The sequence below is a fragment of the Hemitrygon akajei genome, chromosome 2, assembly GCF_048418815.1.
Source record: "Hemitrygon akajei chromosome 2, sHemAka1.3, whole genome shotgun sequence".
NCBI classification, from domain to species: Eukaryota; Metazoa; Chordata; class Chondrichthyes; order Myliobatiformes; family Dasyatidae; genus Hemitrygon; species Hemitrygon akajei.
In genome coordinates, this window is record NC_133125.1 from 88,141,336 (window position 1) to 88,162,061 (window position 20,726).

A 20,726-nucleotide genomic window follows, 5' to 3' on the forward strand; every position below is an offset into this window, starting at 1 on the left:
CTTCTCAACAGGATCTGGACAAACCAGCACCAATGTATCAAGGACCTCAGCCACTCCCACATCGGCCTCTGAGAGCTCCAACGCCACTGACAAATAACCATCGTATGGGGAATTACCGGCAATGAGACCCGATCTCCAGGGCCCTGAATGGTGTCAATGGTAAATGCTTCAGATACCGGTACAACAAACGGTACAACGTGACCTGCGACCCGGTGTCGAGTATGGCTTCAGCATAAATACCCTCTATCCGTAGCGACACACTGGAGCATGGACCCACTAGACTTTCAGGAATTGGGCCTTTCGTTTTCGGGGTTCCTTGGTACACTGCTGGGAACGCGTTCCCCAGAGACACCAGGCATTTCCCTCACTGGGTCTCCTCTAAGTTTTCCCACCGACTCTCCCTGCTGAGGTACCCGGGGGCTCACTCTCCTTCTGGTGTGACACCTGCTGCCAGCAGCCCTCCACATTGTCCGTCCCCTTGGGGAATCCACCCCCCCCCATTGGCTGCATCACATGGAGGGGTCACACCTGCTGATAACAGCCAACATATCTCAGTTTTCTACTCTGCCACAGTCTCCTCTACCGCTCCCCAGGGTAGGCTATCTGTGGTCACTTCACTGTAGGGTACCACTACCGAGGACTGTACCCTGCTGACGGAGTCCTCCCACACCTCCGCCACGTTCTCCTCTTCCCATACCTCTCTGATCAGCTCAACAAAAGATGGAGGGGGTGTGTCTTACGAGACTGTCGGAGACCCCAAGCAATCAGGTCCTGGGACTGGGCGGCCCCGGCTATCTGGTCCACTCTTAACTGACCCACCTCAGCTGCCCGAATGACCCCTCTGTGCTGCAAGCAATTTAGCTGCCTCTCTAGCCGAAAGCTTCTCCCCCTTCTCCTGCGCATGTTCTGAAACCCCATCATGAGCTCCATTGGGCTCCCTGTTGGACCAAAAGCATTGTCCAGTGCTTGCAGATAATTGACGGCTGTCGCTACGGGATACTTTAACCTGACGGCTCTCACAATGTCAGTGGCCCGCCCATTCAAACTTTCAACCAATCCTGTCGCTTTTCATCATCAGAGCACTGCCGCTCATCTAACAACTGAGAGGTCTGCACCGCCCAAGTCTCATACTCCTGTTCCCCTTTAGGGGTGGGCGTTATTCCAGAGAATAGGCGGAGACTGCCATAGCTGGGACTTTGAATGTGATTTTTCCATTAATTTGCCAGAGAGGTAAGGGCGGATACTACCTGAGAATTCTCACTCTTCACCGGGGGACGTGGACTAATTAGACATTCCAAATCCAACCACTCCTTCTACTCACACCTCAGAAACGAGAGAACCCTGTCTTTGAAATCTCCGCCCCCAGCTACCAGTACGTCAGCGCTGGTCTGCATTAAAACGAGAGCTGCCCCCATCATTTTATCAAACCTCTGTCCCGCAATTGCAACTTTAACAATACTTAACAATGGAATTAACAATTCATCCAGAGTACAAATAGCTACCCCACTGGTTCACTACTCAGGGTAATCACACAGCATCCAACAGAATCAATCCCGAACGTAGCCCCCACAATTGTGACCCTCAGGCTCGGCCAGCACGTGTTCGTCTGGGGAAGACAACTTCTGGCCCTGCCAGACTGAGAAATCTCGCTCGTGTGGATGCTGCGTGATGTGTTGCCGGTTACAAATCTGCGCCACAAAATATCAGACAGTACACCGTATGCAATTAACTGATTGAAATTTATAAATCTGAATCTGAATATAGGGTTAGTAAAGAAAATAAAAAGAACAAGGGCCCACTTTAAGGGAAAAGTCAAAAGTGCAGGTTGGAGCTCCCTGATACAGCCATACATCAACTATCGACCTCCTCCGAGCGTCGCTGAACTTTGGACCCTCACTCCCAGTCCACTCCGTCCGGTAGTCAACCAGCTCTCTCCACACGCGTCTTCCTTCTTCTCCTCTCACCAAGCAAAGACCGTGAAAATCTCTCTTCCAGACTCACAAGAAGCAACAACATTTCTCTCATTGGATGGGACCCACCCCCACATTCCAAGCCCTGTCATCTCCAGTCATAACCCAAACATTGCTGCTACGGAGAAACCATTACATTAGCAGTGAAACCTTACAGCATGTTACACTTGTATAAGATCAGCTTTATTTTGTCACTTGTACATTGAAACATAGAGTGAAATGCAGAACATGCTTTGGTGCCAGAAAAGCACCCACCATTTACTAACATGAACCTTTCTCTCTTTAGGATGTGCCAGGAAACGGGAACACCCCCATGGTCACAGGGAGAACATGCAAACTCCTTACAGAGAGTGGCAGGGGCTGAACTGCAGCAATGCTAGTTAACTTATTAAAGTTTCAAAATCCCCATGATATAGTAAATATACCACTGCACCCTGAAGCTTAAATAGATGAAATTCAATTGATCAAATTAAAATATTATTAAAATATTATAGTTTTGGATAAGGAATAAAATATTCTATGTTCCTTGTCTAAATTTTTTTTGAAATTATAAGCCTGAAAAGGGGAGTCTTTTTGCATACAGTAAATTGTTAATTCAGAACCTGAAGGGTTGGTGAAAAAATTTTTAATAACAGTTTTCATTCATTTGTTATGTGCTGTATCATATCACATGGGCAATTAAGGCCTATCCAGGACCATGATTGTTCTTGGCAAATTTTTCTACAGAAGTAGTTTTCATTGCCTTCTTCTGAGCAGTGTCTTTACAAGATGGGTGACCCCAGCCATTATCAATACTCTTCTGAGATTGTCTGCCTGGCATCAGTGGTCACATAACCAAGACTTGTGATATGTACGATCTGCTCATATAACCATCCATCACCTTCTCCCATGGCCTCGCATGACCCTAATCAGGGGAATAAGCAGGTGCTACACCTTGCCCAAGGGTGACCTATGGGTTAGCAGAGGGAAGGAGCACCTTATACCTCCTTTCCTAGAGATGTATCTCCATCCCGATACTCAGAATAATAGTTTAGTAAAATAAATTAAATGAATGTTTAAGAAGAAAACAATGCTACAGGTTATGTGCAAAGAACTGGAACACGGAAGCAACCTGATTAGTCTTCCGAGGAGCAAACGCAATTGTGATTGAAGCCGATACACAGATGCTGTATTGAGGAGGGGGGTGTACCATGTTGAGAGCAGCATTTGGATGGCAATTTTATCAACTTGTCCAGGTAGATACAAAGGATATCAATACACTATCTGCTCAAAGCTCCCTTTCAGATAATACCTGCAAAAGCAAATCATCTTGAGATGGAAGTGGTGGATAAAAAATACAAAAGAAGGAAAATTCAGAGACAGGTTTCACACAACTACTCAATTGTCCCAAATTCATTCCTGGGCAGACCTACAAAGAGCAGGAAGGTAAGGTTAATGGTTTTTAACATTAGTTAGATTGATAGGCAGTTGTTTTTGATAGCTCTAGTTAATGTGACTAGTATTCCACTAGTTAAGGCATATGGTGCATTGGCCTTCATCAACCATGGGATTGAGTTTAGGAGCTGAGAGGTAATGTTGCAGCTATATAGGACCCTGGTCAGACCCCACTTGGAGTGCTGTTCTGGTTGGCTCACTCCAGGAAGGATGTGGAAGTCATAGAAAGGGTGCAGAGGAGATTTACAAGGATGTTGCCTGGATTGAGGAGCATGCCTTATGAGAACAGGTTGAGTGAACTCGGCCTTTTCTCCTTGGAGCGGCGGAGGATGAGAGGTGACCTGATAGAGGTGTACAAGACGATGAGAGGCATTGATCATGTGGATAGTCAGAGGCTTTTTCCCAGGGCTGAAATGGTTGCCACAAGAGGACACAGGTTTAAGGTGCTGGGGAGTAGGTACAGAGGAGATGTCGGGGGTAAGTTTTTTACTCAGAGAGTGGTGAGTCCGTGGAATGGGCTGCTGGCAACGGTGGTGGAGGCGGATATGATAGGGTCTTTTAAGAGACTTTTGGATAGGTACATGGAGCTTAGAAAAATAGAGGGCTATGGGTAAGCCTAGTGATTTCTAAGGTAGGGACATGTTTGGCACAACATTGTGGGCCGAAGGGCCTGTATTGTGCTGTAGGTTTTCTATGTTTCTATGTTTCTACCTACCTTTGCAATATCAGTTTGTTTGTACCTGATGAGCCCCATGAATTTTATAAAAGGATTATCGGTCTTGAATGCAGCTCTCTCATTAATCTTTCCCCACTCTTCAGTACTGTTATTAATTTCCTACATGGGCAGAAAGAATAATGTTTAGAATGAGAGAGGATGGCACTATTAATGGATTTGTGAAGTATGCCCCACTTTCATCCAGTATGACTAGAGAAACAGGAACAGAAATATTCCCAGTAATAAGGTTGCTCCTGAAAAAAAGAGTCAATGCTGGTGAGGTCAGTCACATGCTCTGTTCAATTATAGAAACTTATGACAGGCTGGGGGCAAAGAAAAAAAATATCTTCTCTACTGTTATAAATCAAAGACCTAGAATGTTTCAAGGAGAACTTATTAAATATTCAGCAAGTACAGGAACCGGACCACAGTAAATACATCTGTGTCACAGAGTGTGGATTGAAGATGGTCTTCATCTGGTTGAAGAAAATGAACAGGCTTGAGTATTTTCCCATTAACATATCGAAAGGATTTTTGGAATATAGGCATTTAAAAAACCATTTAGTGTCTCACCTTCTATCCACTTCAGTACTTCTGCACTACTAGGCAAAATAAACCAAAATAACTTTTGTATTAAATTTTTACATTTTAATTGCAAAGCCGGATAATAGTAATATGAAAGAGTATTGAGAGGAGAAGTATTAAAAAAGGGGATAACATATTACAATTAGAAATGCATTCTTCTCACAAAGATGTTTATCAAACCAAGCTTATAGACACTGTAAAAATGATCAAAAGCTTCGCGAGTCAGTTCCTGATTTCAGAAAATGTAAATCCATTCAATGCAAGGGGAAAAAAATCTAATAACATTATAAAATGCAACCAGAGCATTGTAAATGAGCTGTGGTATGACATGATGTCCTTCAAGCACCAGTTTCCTCCCCCTCTGCCAATGGAGTATTAGTGAATAGGCCTGGGTGTCGAGAGGATTCAGGGCGTGGCACGACTCGGGAGAGGTGGAAGATAAATGAGCAGTGTGAGATAAGACAAAGGTGGTGCTAGGCTCAGCAGGACAGTAAGTGTTTCCGGAACAAGAGGAAGTTAGGGAGCGAACCAGAGGACAAGAGTGAGAGATCATGAGCTGAATGTAAAGAAAGCCAAATGGATAGATGAGCCGAGGGTACCAGTAAGTGAGGCAGAGAGAGCTGGAAACTTTAAACTGTTAATTTGTTCAATTTCAAGCAAAAACAAATTAAGTTAACAGCATTTTTAACGTATCACTGGACAACAATTTTTTTCAGAAGTATTGCTTCCTTAGTTATTTTTTGTTATGATAGATCACTTGAAGCTGAACACAAATGGAATTTCAGACTACTTTTATCATGTAGGAATTTGGAGAAACAAAAAACTAACTTTATTGAATGTAATGTGTTTAATTGTATAACGGTGCTGACACTTTGCATCAACTAAGTTCAACTAAGCTAAAAATACTTTGTTAATGATTTTCATTTGTACTTAAGTGTCTGAGCCTTCTGCCTCAAGTGTCCAACAATGTTCACCCAGCACTGATGGATACCATTTCTCCACGACCACAATATCCTGATGAAACCTTTCACTGTGTTTGCCATTGACAATGCCAAGATATGTAGGGAAGAAGTCTAAATGGGAATGCAGAAAATGAATCTTTAGTGACATGTTGTACTTCATGGTTTCGTATGCTTGAAGCATGTTGTCAACGAGCTGCAGGTACGTAGTTTGGTGCTCTGTAGTTGCTAAGAAATTTTTCAGCAACATCCTTGGATGCCTTCCATGTAATTTTCTCCAGTCCCATTAGAAGTTCTTCAAATTGCCTATCATTGTTGACCTGTTTGATTTGTGGACGAACAAAATGTCTTCTTTAATCTTATCATCAGTTATTCTGACTTGAATTATGAATTGAAATAACAAATAGAGGTTATTTCAAAAGCATGATGTGTAATAGGGACATTTCGTGGTGATTTTCATGATCAGCAGCCCAAAATCTATAAGATACACCCAAGAATATTCAGGAAGCAAAATCTGTGTGGTCCACTGCTTTCAACTTAAAAATCTCATTGCACACCTTTAAATCCAAGATCTCAGTAAAATGCATGCGGTTACTTAGCAACCAAGCACAGCTTCAGTCCTCAAGGGACTTGACATACTGGCAAAGCATTTCTTGGCTTGGAATCAGAGCAAAAAATATTAACTTTCAAAATGTTAGCGAAAGAAGTTAACAATTTTATCTTCAAGTTAGATATTCACAGATGACTGCCATTACACAAAACTCTCATCTTAGCAGCATCCTTTGATAAATCAAATGGAATTTGTAGCCGAATCTTTGGAGGCAGTCAGGTCAGAACTTCATCCTTCAGATCATTACGTTGCTCAAACTTTGGTGATGTTCATTTAAGTCTGAGGCTCCTTGACAATCCCACTGAGCTCTTTTGCCAAAATGTCTGTTTTGCATTCCAGTCGAAATGGCATGAAGTTGTCACACTTTCACACAACTAAACAAATGAAATGGAACATATTGTTTATAAACACATTGTTTACTTGCACACTTACTGTTAAAATAATGAATACAGAAAGGATTGCATTTGGAGAAGCAGAGCCTTTTGAAGATAAAAAGTGAAACTTGCACGTGGGCATTGCAGACATGGTTAAGGTATTCATTAAGTATTTTCACCAGGGAAGAAAGTGCCTCCACAGGAGACGGTGAGTAGGGCAGTGGCACCACTGACCTGGGTTTAATGGTGACCTCCAGTGCTGTTGGTATGCAATATATACTTTCTCCCAGTTTTTTGCTTGTTTCCTCCCACAATCCAAAAATGTGCCAACTGGAAGTTTTGTTGCTCCTCCTATGAGTGGAAGAATCTGAATGGTGGGGATTGATGGGAACACAGGGAGAATAAAATACGTCAGGGTAAGTTTTGTGTGACGGTCAGCTCAGACTTGAGAGGAATTAGCAAATTGGCCAATGAACCATCAGGATAGGATGGGCGACATCCAATGATTTTGAAATTGCAGGGTCACTGACCATAATCTTGCAATGATCTCTGGAAAAGGGCTGAAGAGAGAGAAGGGAACATTGCTCCCTTGATCAAGAATACAAGGAAGGAAAATCTCAGCAACTTCAGTTCAATTTGGTGGTGGGAAAGCTTTAAGAAGTATTGACCCATGAGATGCAGAATAGACACTTGAAGGAAAATAGATTAACTAAGGCAAGCAAGCACAGACTTCAGGAGAGAAAATCTTTTTGAAGTAATGTGATGGACTTGTTAATTAGGTTACAGATAAACTTGATAAGGAAAAAATTCCTTTGGGCCACCATATCCAGGTCTAACATTAAGTAAACATCTATATTAAACCCCATTCAGAAGCAGTTGGTCCATAGACATCTGTACCTATATTTTATTTCTATTGGATATCAAGAATAGACTATTATCAAAAAATATGAGTAAGAAATAGTCTAACTCTCTAATCTGCCATTAAACTAAATGTTGTATGAGATAATCAATCATGAAAACAGCATGCTAATACTGAATGAGTTCATTGAACATTATTTCCTGGTGAGCATGATTTTCAAATTTTATCATGTAGAACTAGATGATTTCTAAGAGTTCCAACACAAAGACATCAGCCTGTTTCATTTTCACAAGGACTATCTGACACGCTGATGATTTCATCTACATTTTTCCTATTATGTCAGATGCCATTTTCGAAATGTAGAAAAAAATGTTTTGATGAATTAATCTGCATGAAGATTTGCATGCAATTAGCAAGGAGAAAAATGAATGTAAAGCTTTGCATGCAAGACTCTCAAATTATCAGTGCTCTGATTGTGAAAATAGACAGGATCAATTTATTTCTCAGGGACTTAGGTCAACACATGACCTTCTTGACTTCTATTTTTTCCTATCAATGAAGAAATTAAAATTTAAGTTATGACAAAGTTTGGAATAAATTGAATACAGAAATAAATTATTTAAGTGTGATAATTTCATTTCCTGAGCTCCACGAACAATCCAATGTGATACAACATGGAAGTATCCTTCAAGATTCGATCAGAGCACTGTGTGTGTGTTTTTTTTTAATCCTGAAAAGAGTTCTATCCAGAAAGAAATGGACAAAATCTGGCTTTAAAGCAAGTGAAAAGGTTTTAGTTGATGTGCAAGAAAGGGATTAACAAGCAAAGCTCCAAGCCAAATGGTCCCAGACTGTACAAAGACTTTCTTTGCTCTGGCATTGCCTGAATGCACAGTTCAGCTTGCTAAATTTATCCCACACCACCACACAAAGGAAGACAAGCTCTTCAAGCTTGGCATTCAAATAATGGAGAGAAGGACTTTGATGGAGAAGCAGTTGGCCAACTTCTGAGCTGATGCAATATTTGTACATGTTTGCTAATCATCCATTTTTAAATAACAGTATTATGACATTAAACTAACAGACAGAAGCAGAGGACAGGGGTAACAGTGTCAAACCCCTTTAATGTGATGCTTCAGCTTCATAAATAACCTCTTTACGAAATCAGAACCATCTCCACGGTGAATGACAGGCCCAAAACTTCCCACACAAATAAAAGAACAATAGTTTCATCAAGACTAGATCCAAGTACTAAAATCAAGTTTCCCCTTTTCTGGAGGAAACATTTTGTTTTTCCACTCTGTATTCCTTTGTACTTAGGGAAGTAAATTGTTATTGTCATGTCTTTACTAAAAACCTGCGTTTTTATCTTTAAAAAACTCAATCAAATCTTCATTTAAAAACTCCAGAATTTGCGGGCGGACATATTACCAAATAATGTGTAACTTGAATAGCTGGCCTCCTCATTATATTGCATCAAAATAAAGTTTTGTGATGTAAATCTCTTGTCTTCGTCACACTTTGGCAATGTAACACTGATATATTGTCACCGGAGATTTTAACCACACAAACCTTAAGTCAGTGCTCCTCAAATTCCATTGGTATGTGGACTTTGCAACAAGAGGGGAGAACGCGTTGGACCTGGTTTATACAAACATCCCCGACGCGTACCGGGCAGAGCCCCGCCCCCACCTCGGTTACGCAGACCACATCTCTGTTATGCTAATCCCAGCATACAGACCGCTCACCAGGTGCTCCAGACCAGTTCAGAAGCAGGTGAAAACATGGCCAGTGGGAGCCATCTCTGCTCTTCAACACTGCTTTGAGCACACTGACTGGCACATGTTCAGGGAGGCTGCAACCGATGGTGATTCTGCCAACTTAGAGGAGTACACGGCATCAGTGACCAGCTACATCAGCAAGTGCATTGATGATGTTACTCTATCCAAGACCATCACTATACGCTCCAACCAGAAGCCATGGATGACCGCGGAGGTGCGTGCGCTGCTGAGGACCTGCGACTCCGCCTTCAGAGCAGGCGACAAGGCAGCCCTAATGACAGTGAGGGCCAAACTGTCCCGAGCCATCAGAGGGGCAAAGCGTGCACACGCCCAGTGAATCCACAGCCACTTCCAGGACAGCGGCGACACGAGACGCATGTGGAAGGGCATCCAGGACATCACCAATTACAGGACAACATCACCTGACTGTGCAGGTGATGCCTCCCTCCCAGATGTGCTGGACAACTTCTACGCCCAGTTAGAGGTGGAAAATTATGTGGGGGCGAGGAAGTCCACCCCTCCTCCAAATGACTAGGTGCTGTGTCTCTCCGTGGCCAACGTGAGAAGAACCTTGTGCAGGGTCAACCCACAGAAGGCTGCTGGACTAGACAACATCCCTGGTAGAATGATCAGAGGATGTGCAGACCAGCGAGCAGATGTTCTCACTGACATCTTCAACATCTCCCTGAGCAGTGCCACCATTCCAACGTGCTTCAAGGCCACCACCATCAACCCCATGCCGAAGAAGCCTTCAGTGTCCTGCCTAAATGACTACCGTCCCGTTGCACTCACATCCATCATCATAAAGTGTTTCGAGAGGCTTGTCATGAGGCATATCAAGACCCTGCTGCTCCCCTCACTGGACCCCCTGCAGTTTGCGTACCGTCCCAACCGCTCAACAGATGACGCCATTGCCACCACCCTCCACCTGGCCCTAACCCACCTGGACAAAAAAGTCACATATGTTCAGATGCTGTTCATAGGCTTCAGTTCAGCATTCAACACAATCATCCCTCAGAAACTGTTTGGAAAGCTGAGCCTACTGGGCCTGAACACCTCCCTCTGTAACTGGATCCTAGACTTCCTGACTGGGAGAGCTCAGTCAGTCCGGATCAGGAGGAGCATCTCCAACACCATCACACTGAGCACGGGGCTCCCCAGGGCTGTGTGATCAGTCCACTGCAGTTCACTCTGCTGACCCATGACTGTGCTGCAACACACAGCTCGAACCACATCATCAAGTTTGCCAATGACACGACCGTGGTGGGTCTCATCAGCAAGAACAACGAGTCAGCATACAGAGAGGAGGTGCAGCGGCTAATGGACTGGTGCAGAGCCAACAACCTGTCTCTGAATGTGAACAAAACAAAGGAGATGGTTGTTGACTTCAGGAGGGCACGGAGCGACCACTCCCCGCTGAACATCGACGGTTCCTCGGTAGAGATCATAAAGAGCACCAAATTTCTTGGTGTTCAACTGGCAGAGAATCTCACCTGGTCCCTCAACACCAGCTCCATAGCAAAGAAAGCCCAGCAGCGTTTCTACTTTCTGCGAAGGCTGGGGAAAGTCCATCTCCCACCCCCCATCCTCATCACATTCTACAGGGGTTGTATTGAGAGTATCCTGAGCAGCTGCATCACTGCCTGGTTCGGAAATTGCACCATCTTGGATCACAAGACCTGCAGTGGATAGTGAGGTCAGCTGAGAAGATCATCGGGGTCTCTCTTCCCGCCATTACAGACATTTACACCACATGCTGCATCCGCAAAGCAAACAGCATTATGAAGGGCCCCACACACCCCTCATACAAACTCTTCTCCCTCCTGCCATCTGGGAAAAGGCACCGAGGCATTCAGGTTCTCACGACCAGACTATGTAACAGTTTCTTCCTCCAAGCTATCAGACTCAATACCCAGAGCCTGGACTGACACCAACTTACTGCCTTCTACTGCGCCTATTGTCTTGTTCATTATTTATTGTAATGCCTGCACTGTTTTGTACACTTTATGCAGTCTTGGGTGGGTCTGAGGTCTAGTGTAGTTTTTGTGTTGTTTTACATAGCTTCAGTGTAGTTTTTGTATTGTTTCATGTAGCACCATGGTCCTGAAAAATGTTGTCTTGTTTTTACTGTGTACTGTACCAGCAGTTATGGTCAAAATGACAATAAAAAGTGACTTGACTTGACTTGACTTGATATGTTACACAAGCAGCTTTGTTCAGGCAGTCAAGGCTAAGACACAAATATAATCGGAATATTCTTAATATAGGACTTGTGACAATTGCAGTCTGCCATATGCCCCAGACAAACATTTTGTCCATAACACTCAGCTTCAGTTAAAATCAGATCTGATCAATCATTCAGCTCCAGGCACGAGGGAGCTTCAATGACTTAATCTTGTTCCTATTCCTTCTGTTCCAGCAAGGTGTATTTGGTTTTATGTAACCGTTGTGCTTAATACCCACAGCACATCTTAAAGCTGTATTTAAGGAAGCATCTCTGCATGTGTTCATGTCTGTCTGTCGACATGCCTGCAAGTATGCCTCTGTGATGTCTGATACGTGGCACAACTGTTGAAGTGAAAGCATCAGGTTTGGATAAATGCAACTGGCTTGTGAATGTATCTGGGTAACCAAGGAAAGTTGACACTCAATGCAAGCGCATTCCAATTTTTTAAATCAAACTATTTATAAATAACATAACATAACTGACCATTCTTACTATGCTTATCGCAAGGTGACTATGTTTTCTTTCCACTGTGCATTAAACGTCTGAGAGAAAGAACAGGTTTTGTAATTAGATAACAACAGATGTCTTGGGAACTTGTCCCAGTCAGTTAATATTAAAAATATTCACTCTGCTGCAGGTTTTAATTCGGGGTCAACGTGAGCACCAGTTCCAGCTCTGGAATGATGTGATCGGGCAGGGCCACAGACTCGTGGCTTTCACAGACAACAGAAAATCAAACATATGGTCCAAGATGCAACTAAAAGATCTTTTTAAATTATATCTGCTAACATTGGGCTTAAGAATAAATATGTGAATAGATTGAATGAAACTTCCAAAGTATTACAAATGTGTTGCAATTACTAATCAATCAATGACAAACAGGAACACTTATGATATTGTAGCAACTGAGTTTGTGTCTCACAGAGGTGGTTTGCTTTCAATGAGCATCAAGCCTTTTTGTATCCTCCTTTAAAACGTAATGAGTAGACTCACCACTTCAGGCAAATGAGTGGAGGAGCCCCAGAAAACAGGACCGCTCTGTGTCAGGAATAGGCACCGAAATTGTGCTTCCTACTGCATTACGTGTCTTCATGTAGCGAGACTCATCCACTATAACAACTTGAAATTTTTGATCATATAAATCATTTAACAAGGTCTGTGCACCACTCATCAAAAGGCCAAAACCCAGAAAAGTAACATTGCTGGCTAGAATTCTCCTGCATGAGATAAAAAATAATTGTGATTACAGATCAAAACATTGCTATGGACTGTTACATTTTACAATACACTTGTATAGAGATGACCACTGATAAATTATTTACCAGAGGTTAAAATTTATTCTATATCTCTCACTTCAGCAATGTGTAAAGAAATGAATATTACAGAATTTCATTCCATTTTCCACCATTCAGGAGATGACTCACAGATCCAGAGAGCTAGACTTTGTGTACCGCAAATTCCAAACGACTTCATTTCTCCCCTTTACAGAGCTTATTTGTAAATTTATAAGGAAAAATAAACATATAGTGCTTTATGTGTTTTACATTTGTGCTTTAGTGATTTATGTGTTGTGAATGACAGTCCATATAGGTACTAATGACATAGGCAGGAAAAGGGAAGAGGTCCTGAAAGGAGAATATAGGGAGTTAGGAAGGGAGTTGAGAAGAAGGACTGCAAAGGTAGTAATCTCGGGATTACTGCCTGTGCCACGCGACAATGAGAGTAGGAATGGAATGAGGTGGAGGATAAATGCATGGCTGAGGGATTGGACCAGGGGGCAGGGATTCAAGTTTCTGGATCATTGGGATCTCTTTTGGGGCAGGTGTGACCTGTACAAAAAGGACGGGTTGCACTTAAATTCTAGGGGGACCAATATCCTGGTGGGAAGATTTGCGAAGGCTACTGGGGAGACCTTAAACTAGAATGGTTGGGCGGGGGGTGGGTATCAAATTGAAGAGACTAGGAGAGAGGAGGTTAGTTCACAAATAGAGAAAGCTTGTAGACAGTGTGTGAGGGCAGATAGGCAGCTGACAGAGAAGGGGAGCACTCAGACCGAAGATGTAGGGGAGAAGGAAGAAAAAGAAGATAATAAAGTTGTTTGCACCATTAGGGATAAACAGAGAGTAAGAGGTGGAGAGTTTCTTAAATGCATTTATTTTAATGCTAGGAGCATTGTAAGAAAGGTGGATGAGCTTAGAGCATGGATTGATACCTGGAAATATGATATTGTAGCTATTAGTGAAACATGGTTGCAGGAGGGGTGTGATTGGCAACTAAATATTCCTGGATTTCGTTGCTTCAGGTGTGATAGAATCAGAGGGGCAAGAGGAGGAAGTGTTGCATTGCTTGTCAGAGAAAATATTACAGCGGTGCTTTAGCAGGATAGATTAGAGGGCTCGTCTAGGGAGACTATTTGGGGGGAATTGAGGAATGGGAAAGGTGTAGTAACACTTATAGGGGTGTATTATAGACCACCTATTGGGGAGCGAGAATTGGAAGAGCAAATTTGTAGGGACATCGCAGATATTTGTAGTAAGCACAAGCTTATGATTGTAGGAGATTTTAATTTTCCACACATAGACTGGGAAGCCCATTCTGTAAAAGGGCTAGAGGGTTTGGAGTTTGTAAATTGTGTGCAGGATAGTTTTTTGCAGCAATACATAGAGGTACCAACTAGAGAAGGGGCAGTGTTGGATCTCCTGTTAGGGAATAAGATAGGTCAGGTGATGGAGGTATGTGTTGGGGAGCACTTTGGGTCCAGTGATCACAACACCATTAGTTTCAATATAATTATGGAGAAGGATAGGACTGGAACCAAGGTTGAGATTTTTGATTGGAGAAAGGCTAACTTTGAGGAGATGCGAAAGGATTTAGAAGGAGTGGATTGGGACAATTTGTTTTATGGGAAGGATGCAATAGAGAAATGGAGGTCATTTAAAGGTGAAATTTTGAGGGTACAGAATCTTTATGTTCCTGTTAGGTTGAAAGTTTGAGAGAGCCATAGTTTTCAAGGGATATTGGAAACTTGGTTCGGGAAAAGAGGGAGGTCTACAATAAATATAGGCAGCATGGAGTAAATGAGGTGTTCAAGGAATATAAAGAATGTAAAAAGAATCTTAAGAAAGAAATTAGAAAAGCTAAAAGAAGATATAAGGTTGCTTTGGCAAATAAGGTGAGAAAATAAATCCAAAGTGTTTCTACAGCTATATTAATAGCAAAAGGATAGTGAGGGATAAAATTGGTCCCTTAGAGAATCAGAGTGGACAGCTATGTGCAAAGCCAAAAGAGATGGGGGAGATTTTGAACAATTTCTTTTCTTTGGTATTCACTAAGGAGAAAGATATTGAATTGTGTAAAGTAAGCAAAACAAGTAGGGTAGTTATGGAAACTATGATGATTAAAGAAGAGGAAGTACTGGAGCTTTTAAAGAATATAAAAGTGGATAAATCTCCGGGTCCTGACAGGATTTCCCTTGGACCTTGAGGGAAGTTAGTGTAGAAATAGCAGGGGCTCTGACAGAAATATTTCAAATGTCATTAGAAAGGGATGGTGCCGGAGGATTGGCATATTGCTCATGTGGTTCTATTGTTTAAAAAGGGTTCTAAGAGTAAACCTAGCAATTATAGGCCTGTCAGTTTGACATCAGTGGTGGGTAAATTAATGGAAAGTATTCTTAGAGATGGTATATATAATTATCTGGATAGACAGGGTCTGCTTAGGAACAGTCAACATGGATTTGTGCGTGGAAGATCATGTTTGACAAACCTTATTGAATTTTTTGAAGACTAGGAAAGTTGATGAGGGTAAAGCAGTGGATGTTGTCTATATGGACTTCAGTAAGGCCTTTGACAAGGTTCCAATAGAAGGTTAGTTAGGAAGGTTCAATTGTTAGGTATTAATATTGAAGTAGTAAAATGGATTCAACAGTGGCTGGATGGGAGATGCCAGAGAGTAGTGGTGGATAACTGTTTGTCAGGTTGGAGGCCAGTGACTAGTGGTGTGCCTCAGGAATCTGTACTGGGACCAATGCTGTTTGTCATATACATTAATGATCTGGATGATGGGGTGGTAAATTGGATTAGTAAGTATGCAGATGATACTAAGATAGGTGGTGTTGTGGATAATGAAGTAGGTTTTCAAAGCGTGCAGAGAGATTTAGACCAGTTAGAAGAGTGGGCTGAAAAATGGCAGATGGAGTTTAATGCTGATAAGTGTAAGGTGCTACATTTTGGTAGGACTAATCAAAATAGGACATACATGGTAAATGGTAGGGCATTGAGGAATGCCGTAGAACAGAGTGATCTAGGAATGATGGTGCATAGTTCCCTGAAGGTGGAATCTCATGTGGATAGAGTGGTGAAGAAAGCTTTTGGTATGCTGGCCTTTATAAATCAGAGCATTGAGTATCGGAGTTGGGATGTAATGTTAAAATTGTATAAGGCATTGGTGAGGCCAAATTTGGAGTATTGTGTACAGTTCTGGTCACCAAATTATAGGAAAGATGTCAACAAAATAGAGAGAGTACAGAGGAGGTTTACTAGAATGTTACCTGGGTTTCAGCACCTAAGTTACAGAGAAAGGTTGAACAAGTTAGGTCTTTATTCTTTGGAGTGTAGAAGGTTGAAGGGGGACTTGATAGAGGTATTTAAAATTATGAGGGGGATAGATAGAGTTGACGTGGATAGGTTTTTTCCATTGCGAGCAGGGGAGATTCAAACAAGAGGACATGAGTTGAGAGTTAAGGGGCAAAAGTTTAGGGGTTACAGGAGGGGGAACTTCTTTACTCAGAGAGTGGTAGCTGTGTAGAATGAGCTTCCAGTAGAAGTGGTAGAGACAGGTTCGATATTGTCATTTAAAAAAAGATTGGATAGGTATATGGACAGGATAGGAATGGAGGGTTATGGGCTGAGTGCAGGTAGGTGGGACTAGGTGAGAGTAAGCATTCGGCATGGACTAGAAGGGTCGAGATGGCTTGTTTCCGTGCTGTAATTGTTATATGGTTATATAAGGACATTCGGTCAAGATGACACCAGCGAACAACAATTTCTCAGGCGACATCTACCAGATAGCCAATCTCTTCAAGACTTTCCCTTTTTCTACGCCTTGGGCTTGTTCTTTTTGTCTTGATTGTGCTTTTGAAACTGTTAGAGCCTGTGATGTGAACTTTGGAGTTTGGTTGAATGATCTGGCACTCTGCTGTCCCTGGAGAGGGCTGTGAGCATGGGCTGCCTCATACAGAAGACAAGCGACGGGACACAGGGTCATAGTCAGTTCCATTTCGAAGCACCAATGAAGACTGAAGCATCGAGACGAAAGTGGAAGAGGTCAGCGGTCACTCTGTAAAGAGGCCACAGGTTGATGGCTGTTGGTAGCCGGGTGAGTGGTATTTGGATGGCTGCAGCACACCAGTCGCTCTTCACAGAAGGACTGAGTTTGAGTGGCCACTCTCCTTATTTCTGACGAGAGGATGTTTTTGAAATTCTAAGATGGATGTGATTATTGGATTTACATTGCTTTCCTTCCGTTTTCTGTGTTTTCCCTCTTGTTGCTGATTGCCGGGTTGGGTTCCCGATGGGCGAAATGTTAGGTTTTGTGTGTGGGAGAGGAGGTGGAGGTTTGATATTAATGTCACTTTTTTTTGTGAGGGAGGGGATTGGGGGTTTGGGGTTTAATGATCCATATGTTGCTTTCCATGTGGGGGGGTGGTTTGAGGTTTGAAAGTTCTTTTTTTTCCGTTTTGAGCCGGGGGTGGGTTTGATGTATTTGTTTTCATTGACTCCCGCAGTTTTTTCTGTGTTTCATGACTAGCTGGAGAAGATGGAGATCAGAGTTGTATTGCACTTGCATACTATGACAATAAAATGAAACTTTGACCTTTGAACCTTTGACACCTGCTGATAAATTATTCTTCCTTTTAGACAATAGCAAGTTCTTCCAGTTCTTGTCAAGCATTCTTATTAAACATCAGAGCACACAAATAAGGGTCATATTATGACCAATATTCTGTAGAAAGAAATTATAAAAAGGTCATCAATTGTTGGGAGTAACTCCAAATTCAACTGACAAGGAGACAAAGGAGTAGGCTGCTCGGCCCCTGACATTTTCACTTGTTTAATGGCTGATGTGCACGAGGAACAATTCATCCTTGAGAAGAGTGTTGGAATAGGCCTGTTATCAAGTACTCAGAGCTGCTGCTGCTGAGCTCAGTCAGGACTGATCCTGGCTTTGGGCAAGGTGTATGGAGTTTGCATATTCTCAAGTGAGTGTGGGTTCTCCAATACATAATGTTTGGTTAATTGGCTACAGTACATCACAAGTAGTGGGTGGCGGGAGAATCAGGGAGGAGTCACTGGGTACATGAAAGAAAATGGACTGCAGAGAAATCAGACTGACTGGCCTGACCAAGCAGCTCCCACACTCCACACCAGCAGGGCCAAGTAGCATTCTGCCAAGTAAATATAGAAATATGAAATGATTTGTGGCAACTGCCTTTAGTACAGTACATCACAAAAGGTCACTCAAAGATATCTTTTCCTGTGCACAATATCTCCTTTAGGCTCTTTTACAGCAAACTCTCAAAGCACAGCCTGTGAGGAGGCCACCTGGCCTGCTGAGTTCACATCAGTTCCACATGAGAGCAACTAGCAAGACTCTGCTTTTCCCCTATACCCTTGCAAATTCTTCTCCACCCTCCCCCATTCTGGTTCTTATTTACAGTAATTCCCTTTTGAGTGCTACAATTAAATACTCCTCCACTGCTGCCCCTGGCATTTCAAGACCCTAAATGCACATTGTGCAAAAAGAGAGTAATTCCTGGTTTCTTTGCTGCCACTCCAGGGTTACCTGGTTCTTGATCTTTACACACCAACAGAAACAGGTCACAATACCTGTTGATAATATCCAATTCTGAGTCTGATTCAAACTTTAAACAAACTGTTTCATATTCCCAACACCACCCCCCCAAAATTCCTTTGTTCTTATATATCTAGAATTGAGCCTTCAAATCTGCAGCTCCTTCAAAATACCCTTCTGACAGTGAACATTAATTCTCAAACAGCAGTGAAGATTAGTCATGACACCATAGAGATTATAGAGAAGCTGCACAGGAGATCTTGCAGCCTTCCGCTGGCGATGAAACTTTCACCAGAGTAAGTAAAAAGTACGCAGCTAGGCACTTGAAGAGGTGTAGCATACAACAGGGCTGTGGATATAGGGCTGGGAAATTAGATTAATCCAAAATTCATTATTTTTTTAACCAGCAAAATACAGAACTGTCCAAAAGTCTTCAGCACACACACACTCACACACACACACACACATATATATATATATAGAGCGAGGGTGCCTAAGACTTTGGCACAGTACTGTATTTGACAGAGCAATGGATGTTGGGAATGGTGAGGATGGAGTGCCGCGGGAACGGTGAGTGTGGGACAGGTGACAGAGGAATGGGTGAGGGGTTAGCACGGATGCAGTCACACCCAGCCCTGAGACACCAGGCAAGGTCATTTGATTCTAAATAATTGGTTTATTAATCATTACAGAATGTCTCTCTGGTGCTGCCTGCTCCCACCCCGCTCCCTTCCCCTTTTCCCAACCATGATTCCCCTCTCCCTGTCCACTTCCCACTCTCAGTCCACAATAGAGGCCCATATCAGAATCAGGTTTATCATCACTCACAAATATCATGAAATTTGTTTTATTTTGTGTCAGCAGTACAGCGCAATACATAAAATTACTACAGTACTATGCAAAGCTGTTCAAGTTTGCTGATGTCACCACTACCATGGGCTGTATCAAAGGGGGTGATGAATCAACATGCAGGAGAGAGACTGGAAACTTGGCTGAGTGATGTAATAACAACCTGTCACTCAATGTCAATAAGACCAAGGAACAGATTGTGGGCTTCAGGAGAGGGGAATCCGGGGTCTGTGAGCTAGTCCTCAGTGGATAGGAGGTGGAGAGGGTCAATAACTTTAAATTCCTGGGTGTCACTATCTCACAGGACCTGTCCTAGATCCACCATATAAAATATAATTGTAAAGAAAGCATGTCAGCACTTCTACTTCCTTAGAAGTCTGCGGAGGTTCAACATGTCACCAAATACTTTGACAAACTTCTATAGATGTGTGGTAGAAAGTGTGCTGACTGACTGCATTACGGCCTGGTATAGGAACACCAATGCCTTTGAATGGAAAATCCCACGAAAGGTAGTGGATTTGGCACAGTACATCACGGGTAAAATCCTCCCAACCATTGAGCACATCTACATGAAACACAGTCAGAGGAAAGCAGCCCCATCAGCAAAGATCCTCACCACCCCGGCCAGGCTCTTTTCTTGCTGTTTCCATCAGGTAGAAGGTACAAGAGTCTCAGGACTTGCACCACCAGGTTCAGGAACAGTTACTGTCCCTAAACCATCAAGCTCTTGAATGAAAGAGGATAACTACACTCATGTATTGAAATGTTCCCATAACCACTGATCTCATTATAAGGACTCTTTATCTTGTCATTTCGTGCTCTCAGTATTTATTTATATTTGCATTTTCACAGTTTGTTGTCTTCTATGTTTTTGCTCTTTCATTGATCCTGTTTACAGTTACTATTCTATAGATTTGCTGAGTATGCCTGCAGGAAGAAGAATCTCAGTGTTGTACGTGGCGACATGTATCTACTCTGATAATAAATTTTACTTTGAACTTTGAGCTGAACAGTCTTATTCCATGCTGTAACTAAATGAGATTCAGTGAACTTTGTATTTTCAAACAAAATAAAAATGGATATTATAATTTGCATTGTGAATGTTACTAAACTTTTGTATAATATAAAGAAACAGAAACATACATATATGCTAAGATAAGCATGAAAAATATTAATATATATTTATATATTTCAAATATAAAAACTCAAATACCTATCTTTCATGTTGGCTAACAATATCATGTACTGAGATCCAAATAATATAAAAATCAGCCTTTGTTCTCCACAAGGCAGCCAGATGATTCAGCAAGGGCTGATCATGCTTGACAGCCTTTGAATCTGAAGCAGCTTAAAGGCCCATGTAAAGCTCTGCGATCTGTATCTAGACTACAAGAAAGCAATCTATGAATTTCTATACTGAGAACTAATACTCAAGTTTAATAAAGTGGTTTTCTTAACTTATGGACTGAGAATAATGCGAAGCTTTTTGCAATCCACCCAAGTTATTAAAA

General features: G+C 42.3%; 1 pseudogene; it reads right to left on the reverse strand.

Annotated features, from left to right (window-relative positions):
- Positions 1 to 20,726, reverse strand: part of LOC140720798 (DNA annealing helicase and endonuclease ZRANB3-like) — a 122,076-nt pseudogene that overhangs the window by 58,448 nt on the left and 42,902 nt on the right.